General features: G+C 42.9%; 1 pseudogene; it reads right to left on the reverse strand.

Annotated features, from left to right (window-relative positions):
- Window positions 1-948: 948 nt before the first annotated feature.
- Window positions 949-1,887, reverse strand: LOC148513826 (olfactory receptor 10A3-like; annotated as a pseudogene).
- Between the last annotated feature and the right edge of the window lie 7,911 nt (window positions 1,888-9,798).

The raw sequence follows: 9,798 nt of genomic DNA on the forward strand, positions 1-9,798 counted from the left end.
TGAGTTTGCATGATGCGATCTCTCCACCGATAACACCGGGATTCTGTAAAAAGCGTACGCATCAGAACGAGACCAAACATACCTTGCTTATCATGTATAATACCTTAGATATCAAAAACCTCTATTTCTTAGCATTTAAACTAACTTAACCAACTTGAATCATACAATTTGATGCTAATGGAACTTTATGTGCGAATATGTAGTGTGTGTGTATTCGGGGTTTGGTAAGGACGCTAGTTATTAATGGGTGAGATTTAAGTGCATAATCTCTCATACACGAAGTGAACATCCAGCAGTGTGGATGGCTGAGGGTTGTAAATCTACATGCCCTCTGTCAGCAGGCCCCCACCGACTGTTTTCAAAGGAAAACAAAATCTCTTTTGTTCTAACAGACTATTGTGTGAAATGCAAATGTATTATCACCTCAAATTGTGGGATTTGGAGACATCCTGTCTAGGATTCAGGCAAATCCAATTGTGTAGATATTATATTACAATTGCCACAACTATACTTTATCTGCATCCAGGGATTCCCAATTTGTATGTAAAAAAACTCAATGTCTCTTCTTATTTACTTCTACTCAGACAGCTGGTTTTTCCCGTTGCCCTTGGTAGGTAAACAAAAACATTGCCATCTGTTCTTAGCTCCTGGGTTATAACTTGAATTAATGCTGACCACACAAAATGGTGTCTTGCGATCTCATTTCCAACATGGAGTCTTGCGGCCATTCGCAAGATGGTGTCGCTGCGATAAAATTTTAAACTGAACTTGTCTCACTCAATTATTCAGCTTCAACAGTCAATATGTAATTTGTTGATGCCAAACAATATGTATTAAGCATTTGACACTTTTATGGAACCATATATTACTTGTAACAAATCATATAATCATAATGTAAAAACAAGTTCCAAATTGATTATTTCAAATACACTTTTTATTTCAATTGTTTCAGTCATAATACATAGTCTTCAGCAGATTCCCAATGACGACTCTTATCTCTCTATTCCTCAAGCTGTATATGAGTGGATTAAACAAGGGTGTTACCACAATGTACAGAAAGGCAATAAACTTGTCCACAGTCAAGGAACGTCCATTAGCTGGGACCAAATAAATTGAAATCAAGGTTCCATAGAATATAGTCACAACAGAGAGATGAGAGCTGCAAGTGGAGAAGGTTTTCACCCTACCAGTTGTAGAGGAGATCCCGAGAATAGTTGTGAATACACAGATGTAACTAATAACAATTAAGATAAATGGAACGGCTACTATAGGGATAGAAACAATCACAATCTCTAACTGTAGTGCATAAATGTTAGAACATGACAGTTCAACAAAAGGACCAGCATCACAGAAAAAATGGTCAATGACATTGGGTCCACAGAACTGAAGTTGACATAGAAAATTAAGAGTAATCTGGGTGAGCAGAAAACCAAACAGCCAGCAATAGATAACCAAGGAACGCTGAAGTTTGATGTTCATTATGGTGTTATAACGCAGAGGGTTACATATGGCCAGGTAGCGATCATAAGACATGACTGCAAGGAGGTGACACTCTGAACACCCTATAGCACAATAAAGATAAGTCTGAGTTATTCAACCAATGATAGAGATGGTGGCTCCTTCTAGCCATATAACACGTAGCATGTTAAGGATGATAACAGTCAGGAACACAATTTCATTGAGTGAAAATTGCTGGAGGAAGAAGTACATGGGAGAGTGTAGTTGTGATCTGGTTGACACCAATATGATGATCACAGAATTTATCATGAGTGTCATAATATAAATAGTCAGTATCAGTAGAAATAAAATGATGGCATTGATACCTTTAATTTGCGGGAATCCCAACAGTAAGAATACACTGACTGATGTGTGGTTATCCTTACTCATTCTGAGATCTTTTGGAACTGAATAATGTAGAAGTTATTTAGTTACTACTATATTCAATTTACAATATTTTTATTAACATCACAAAGTTTGGATATTTTTTCATATTTGGTGTTCAGAGAGCTCTAATTCCATCCCAGTGACTGAGGGCCTGATTCAGACCCGGACGCTATTTGCGGATGGTCATTCAGAAAAAGGGGCCAGATATTTAAATTAAGCGCTCACTCTTTGCGGTCTGTGGATGCCTCTATGTCTAAGCGAGCGTCCGAAAAATGCGCTCGCTATTTCTAAAGACGCCCCTTTGCCGTTTGCATCATACGTCATCTCCTGTATTTATTTGATTAATCGGGTACATCGAAAAGGCATCTGAACTGCTCGCAGTGCTTGTGGTAGGATTTACTTCCCGCAATCACTGCGAGCAGTTCAGGCTAAAAGACAACCAAGTGACGTGGTCGATGACGCTCCTTTACTAATTATGCACTCCCATGAAACGGAATTTTGACCGTTTGGCACGCCTGCATTCGGATCTCCACTCCCCCGTTTTCAAGCACCTTCCCCTGTTACCACCCACAAACGCCTCATTCTGTCACTCAAATTAGCAGCCCCTCACTGTATTACGAGTCCATGATTTCCGACCGCAATGACGGGTTGGCACATGTGCATTACGACCCATATGAATGCGCAGTTGTGCAAACATCGCTCGGAGCGAACGAGTGGCCGCTTACGAGTGGCTCTGAATCAGGCCCTGAATCTGTTACTGTAGACATCATGTATATGTCTCTGTATGGATGGAAAACACACAACATTAATTATAATATGAGAACAGCCTCTTATCTTTTATTAAAGTATGTTTTCCAAATTCAGAATATTGTTTAGTCTTTTTTTTTTTAATTCAGTAAGCTTTGTATTAGAATTCAAAGTGCTCTTCATAATTACATTTTCCAAACAAGGCCTACAGTATGCTTAAGAGGACAAACACATATGTACACATGTATGTGCCTATGTGTACTTAATGGTAATAAATCTGTCAGGAACTCTATAGAATACCATCCCCATTGCTATGGATCCTAGAATGGTTAGCAACATGGAGGCATGAGGTGTGTGGAATAATTAAATCCAACCTCAAACAGCTCAGGCAGGCCTCAATGGCTATATGAGTGAACTAGCAAAACACCATTCCCTTCCACTAAAACAAAGCATTGTGGCTCTTCCTCACTCTTCAGAGTTTTTATTAGATTGAAGAGATATGAACACTATTGAGATTCCTATAATGTGAATTTTCCCACTTGTCCTTGTATTACTGTATGTTCTTTTCCTTGTATAATGGACTTAGGGTGGGATGTACTAAATGAATATGTAGTTTTTGGGGGTTATACTGCATACCCCATATGAATGTGATGCATTCCGGTGCTTCGTCCCGATGGGTAATGCCAGCTTCAGGTGGCATTACCCAATAGAAGCCTATGGCTTCTTTTTAGGAAGCTCCCCCTGATTGGGATCCAATTGGATCCCTCTCAACACCTCCCTGTGGGCCGTGGCCTTCTGCTTAGAGGGACTCCTGGGTGTCATCGCAAAGGACAGCTCTTATCACGAGAGTTGTCCTTTATGATATTCTAGGTACACACCGTGGTAATCAACCATGGTATGTACCCGATGAGAGGCGGTATGTACTGCATTGTGGATGATATGCTTAGTACATTCTGCCTTTAGTATGATATTTCAATATTTCTTCATTTGTCTGTGTAATGAGGTTCCCCAATTACCCTCTCCCAGCCTCCAGTGGAAAACCATCCCACCAACCAATGTCTCCTAACTTCACATCAGGTTGGTTTTGGCTTTTAAATGATTGCCCGTAGGCTATTCCATTTGTCCCATAGTCTGAACATATACTGCACTATTCCTGTAACACCAGACACACTAGTCATAGGGTAAACACTAGAGTGAACTAGAAACTGGAACTGGACTAACCTTTGCTGATTGCCTATCACCACTAATCCATAGATTATTTATTTATTTTTATTTATTTATTTATTACCAGTTATTTATATAGCGCACACATAATCTGCAGCGCTTTACAGATAATATTTGGCCATTCACATCAGTCCCTGCCCCAGTGGAGCTTACACTCTATATTCCCTATCACATGTACACACACACATACACACTAGGGTTAATTTGTGTTGGGAGCCAATTAACCTCCCAGTATATTTTGGAGTGGAGAGTATATAAACTACATACTGACTAAATACATTTCATGCCTTTTTCTTACCAATACAAAATATTAGTAGATTGGTTTTGACTCTGGGCATTTCTACAAACCTGCAGCAATCAATAAATGTTCTTGAGGAGTTTACGGAAATGAGCAGATGATCTATCACAGGTGGAAGTGCTTCATGATCTGTTGATTAATATCAATGCAAGTTTATCATGAGTGCAGGGCCCAACCATTGTCAGTTATGGGATTCCAGGACATTGATTCTGGTGCATGATATATGTGGGAAGGTACATGGTGCTCTCTGAGCTTTTTATGATGTGACTTGCCTGATTTGAGAATTAATAAGCTCTCAATGGAATCCTATCTGCCTGTTTTTTTATTTATATAAATAAGCTATCTAGGGACAATTGTTTGCTTCACTAACTAGCAAAGGCTTTTTCTTAATTGTCCCTGTATTATTAGTATAAAATGTGTTATGTTCTGGGTTGTTTGTGGACCCGGGGTGGTAGCAGGAGCGATCACAGAAGCAGATTTGAAAATAAAACTAGGATTTTTAATAAGTGCTTGAGTAGACATATAATGTGGCAGTAAATAAAAGTCCAGGAATACATAAATGTGCACAAGAGTTCGGTGGTGGGAGTAAAAGGGTTAATGTCCAAGTAGAACAATTAGAGCTGTCCAGGTGTGCAGGTAGTGAAACTGAAAATAATCAAGCCAGGTATGCAGGTAGTGAATGGAAAATAATCAAGCCAGGTATGCAGGTAGTGAACTGAAGCGCAGGATGTCAGCAGGCTCAGGCACTCAGATATGGGCAAGGGTGATTGAGGAAGTGGGGTAGTCCAGTGGGAGCTAGGAGCTGACAGGCAGACTGGCAGACAGTGAATTCACAGGAACAGGATAAGCATAGAGAACTCCCTCTCAGCTAGGCTGAGATACACATTGCACTGGCAAAGAAGGAAGGCACTGACCCTTCCTAAATACCCCATGCCGTGCTGTTACTGGCTGGAGGGAACATGTGACTTCTCAGGATTGGCCAGCTGCATCACATGGCCAGAAGGCAAGATGACGGCGCCCATGCCAAATGAAATGGAGACGCTGCCAGGCCTTACCAGCGCAGAGTGACAACAGGCCCGCACAACAATGCGTGCAGCCAAAGCCCCCTGCCAGACACCAGCTCTGCCACCAGACAGCCCACGCCACAATGACCTCACAGGTAACACTTGCCGAGCACCATGCTGAAATACCCTGGCCGTGACAGTACCCCCCCTTTTGGGGTGTCCTCAGGACACTCACCAGGCTTCTCTGGATGGGCAGAATGGAATCTCCTGATGAGCGTGGGAGCGTGGGCATCACGAGCATCGATCCAGCAACTTTCCTCTGGACAGTAACCTTTCCAGTCCAGTAAATACTGTAGATGACCTCTGCATAGACGAGAGTCCAAGATTTGGGTGACCTCAATCTCAACTCCTCTCTCCGTCTGGACTCAAGGAGAAGCAGGTAGAGCATTATGGAACTTATTCAGGACCAGGGGCTTTAATAAGGAAATATGGAAGGAATTAGGGATTTTTAGGTATGGGGTAACTGTAGACGATAGGCCACTGGATTAATGACTTCTGTTATGGAGAAGGGACCAATGAAGCATGGTGCAAATTTCATAGAAGGAACCCTCAGATGAAGATTCCGGGTGGACAACCAGACCTGGCTTCCAACTTGCATGCGTGGAACTATTCTACGCTTTCTATCGGCCTGGGTCTTATAGCGAGAGGATGCCTTCAACAAATCAGACCGTACTTGAGTCCAGATGGCAGCAAAATTCTGCACCGTGTCCTCCACGGCCGGAACATCTAAAACAGGCAGGCTTCGGAATTTGGGAACACGAGGATGAAGGCCATATACAACCTGAAATGGCGTTTGGTAAGTTTATGAGTGGTAGGAAGCATTATGTGCAAACTCAGCCCACGGCAGCAAGGCAGCCCAATTGTCCTGGGAAGATGACATAAAAATTCATAAGAAAGTCTCTAGATCTTGATTAACTCTCTCAGTGGATGGTAGGCCATGGAAAAGTTTAACTTCTCTTGAGGAACAGAACACAAAGCCCTCCCGAATTTTGCAGTAAACTGCACACCACGGACAGAGACAATTTCAGCAGGAAGGCCATGTAGATGAAATATGTGTTGGACAAACAACTGTGCCAGGTTAGGGGCAGAAGGTAACTTCTTCAACGGTATATAGTGGACCATCTTAGAGAATCGGTCTATTACAACCCAGATAGTGTTGAAACCTTGAGAGATTGGCAGGTTGGTGACAAAATCCATGGAGAGATGCATCCATGGACGTGATAGGTAATGGAAGCAATTCCCCAGCTGGAGCTTGTCGTGATGATTTATGCTGGGCACAGGAGGAGCAGGAAGAGATGAACTCCATTATATCTGCCTTCATAGAAGGCCACCAATAGTGTCTTTTCAGGAACTAAAAGGTTTTCTGAGTCCGTGAGTGCCCTGTGAGAAGCCGCTTCCTTAATTCCGGGGCCACAAATGATTTTCCCGTAGGAGGCTGAACTTGTAATGCGGTGAAAACTCTTGATTCCAAGACAGGGGTATTGCTTTGATTTTCAGATTGATCATCATAGAGGAGAGATCTCGATAGGACATCAGCCTTCTGATTAAGTGCTCCAGACCGGAAGGTCAGGGTGAACTGAAACCTGGCAAAGAATATTGCCCAGCGGGCCAAACGAGTACTCACACATTGGAGGTTTTTGAGAAATAGGAGATTTCTATGGTCCGTAAATACAGTAAATGGAAACTTGGCGCCTACTAGCAAATATCTCCATTCCTTCAATGCCAACTTTACAGCTAGTAGCTCTTGCTCACCTATGGCATAGTTCCTTTCGGCAGGTGAGAATTTTTTAGAAAAGAACCCACACGGATGGACTCAGTTGTCCTCATAACGTTGAGACAAGACTGCTCCCACAGCTTCAGATGATGCGTCTACTTCCAACAAAAAAGGCCTGTCCAGATCTAGTTGTCGAAAAACTGGTGCTGAGATAAAGGCCTGTTTTAGAAGATGAAAGGCAGACTCTGTATCAGGTGACCATTTGGCAGGATTAGCACCTTTGCGGGTCAAGGCTGTAATGGGAGCCAGCAGTGTAGAAAATCCCTTAATGAAGCATCTATAATAATTGGCGAAGCCCAACAATCTCTGGATGGCTTTCAGTGTCTGAGGTCGGGTCCAATCCAGAATTGCTTCTACCTTCTTGGGGTCCATTTCTAAACTGGAGCCAGATATTACATAGCCGAGAAAAGGTACACTGGGCACTCCAAAGACGCACTTCTCCAGTTTGCAGTAAAGGTGGTTTTCTCTCAAATGGGTCAAAACTTCTTTAACATGTTCTTGATGTTTAGCCACAGAGGGTAAAAAGATCAGTATGTCATCCAGATAGACAACAACCGAAACATATAACTGATCCCGGAAAATCTCATTAACGAAACTCTGAAAGACAGCAGGGGCGTTGCACAATCCAAAAGGCATTACTAAATATTCGAAATGTCCATCTCTGGTATTAAAAGCGGTCTTCCATTCATCGCCAGCTCGGATAAGAATGAGGTTGTAAGCCCCTCTCAGATCTAATTTAGAAAAAATGAGAGAGCCCTTGACCCTATCAAACAACTCAGTAATCAGGGGAAGAGGGTATCGATTCTTTACAGTAATGTCATTAAGGCCTCGATAATTGAAACATGGTCTTAGACCACCATCCTTCTTGCCAACGAAGAAAAACCCAGCTTCGGCAGGTGAAGTAGAGGGGCGAATGAACCCCTTTGCCAGGTTGTCCCAGATGTACTCGGTCATGGCTTGAGTCTCAAGCAAGGACAGCAGATAGGTATGACCACGAGGTGGTATCTTATCAGGTATCAATTCAATTGGACAGTCCCATTCCCTATGAGGGGGTAAGATATTTGTTTGTTGCTCAGTTTCTTCTGCCATTCCTTGGGAATGGCAGAAGAAAGTAACAGAACTGTCTTTCTCACAGGTAGAATTTTTGGAAGACAGGATTTCTGACAGTCCATACCCCATGACAGAATCTGCATAGAACTCCAGTCAATCATGGGATTATGTTGACGTAACCAGGGTAGACCAAGAACAATTTCTTGAGAGGCCTCTGATATCACCAGGAATTTTAAGGACTCAGAATGAAGTGCCCCAATTCGGACCAATACAGGTTGAGTCTCTTTGGTGACTATCCCGTTAGTTAGAGGGCGTCCATCTATAGAGGTCAGAGAGATGGCATGGTTGAGAGACAAACAAGGAATCTGAAATTTATCTATGAAACTAGACGTTATGAAATTTCCGGCTGCTCCCGAGTCAAGTAGAGCAGTAGCAAAGACAGGTTTGGGTTTAAGATTCAAAGCTAGGGTAATCGTGAAATCTTTAATTTTTGGAGATGGGCTCATAACTCCTAACTAGATGTCTCCAGGGTCAGTTAGGATTTGGCATTTCCCGGTTTATGGGGGCAGGAGATCAGCAGGTGACCGGACTCTCCGCAGTACAGACAGAGGTTATTTTGCATTCTTCTCTGACGTTCTTCTTTGGAGAGGTGTGTATGATTCACCTGCATAGGCTCCTCTTCAGTAGGAGAAGGAAGGGGACGGGTAGAAATGGAGGGGGTAAATGACCTTTGCCGGTCAGTTCTGTGTTTTTCAGCCTGACGTTCCCTGATGCGTAGGTCAACTTTGATACAAAATGAAATCATGTCATTCAGATAAGTAGGAAGCTCTCGAGTAACTAGATCATCCTTTAGTTGGTCTGACAACCCATGCCAGAAGGTCGATGTGAGGGCTTCCTCATTCCATTTGAGCTCTGATGCTAAAATTTTAAATTGCACGGCATATTGACTGACAGGACGGACCCCTTGTCTCAGTGTCATGATGTTTGATGATGCTGATACAGTACGCCCAGGTTCATCGAAAATCCTCCTGAAGGATGACACAAAGCCTGCCTAATTATCCAGCAGCGGATCTGAGCACTCCCAGAGTGGGGAAGCCCATTCCAAGGCCTGGCCGGATAACAGAGAGACTATATAAGCCACTTTAGTTCTATTCCCAGACGCTAAAGTGGATATAGATGCTGGTACTCCAGGGGTAGAAAAGGAAGTTTGCAAACTATCCTGTTGCTTGGACATCTCTTGCAGAAATTGAGCCATCTGATGCTGCATGTTTTCCAGATTCTCTAAATGACCAGAAATGCACCGGAACAAATCAACTCCTGACTCCTGATCCGTGGCCGGCTCCATGGGGCCAGTGCAAACTGTTATGTTCTGGGTTGTTTGTGGACTGAGGGTGGTAGCAGGTGCAATCACAGAAGCAGATTTGAAAATAAAACTAGGATTTTTAATAAGTGCTTGAGTAGACATATAATGTGGCAGTAAATAAAAGTCCAGGAATATATAAATGTGCACAAGAGTTCTGTGGTGGGAGTAAAAGGGTTAATGTCCAAGTAGAACAATTAGAGCTGTCCAGGTGTGCAGGTAGTGAAACTGAAAATAATCAAGCCAGGTATGCAGGTAGTGAATGGAAAATAATCAAGCCAGGTATGCAGGTAGTGAACTGAAGCGCAGGATGTCAGCAGGGTCAGGCACTCAGGTATGGGCAAGGGTGATGGAGGAAGCGGGGTAGTCCAGTTGGAGCTAGGAGCTGACAGGCAGA

This window comes from Taudactylus pleione, unplaced genomic scaffold, assembly GCF_031769625.1.
Source record: "Taudactylus pleione unplaced genomic scaffold, aTauple2 ptg000268l, whole genome shotgun sequence".
Classification (NCBI taxonomy): Eukaryota; Metazoa; Chordata; class Amphibia; order Anura; family Myobatrachidae; genus Taudactylus; species Taudactylus pleione.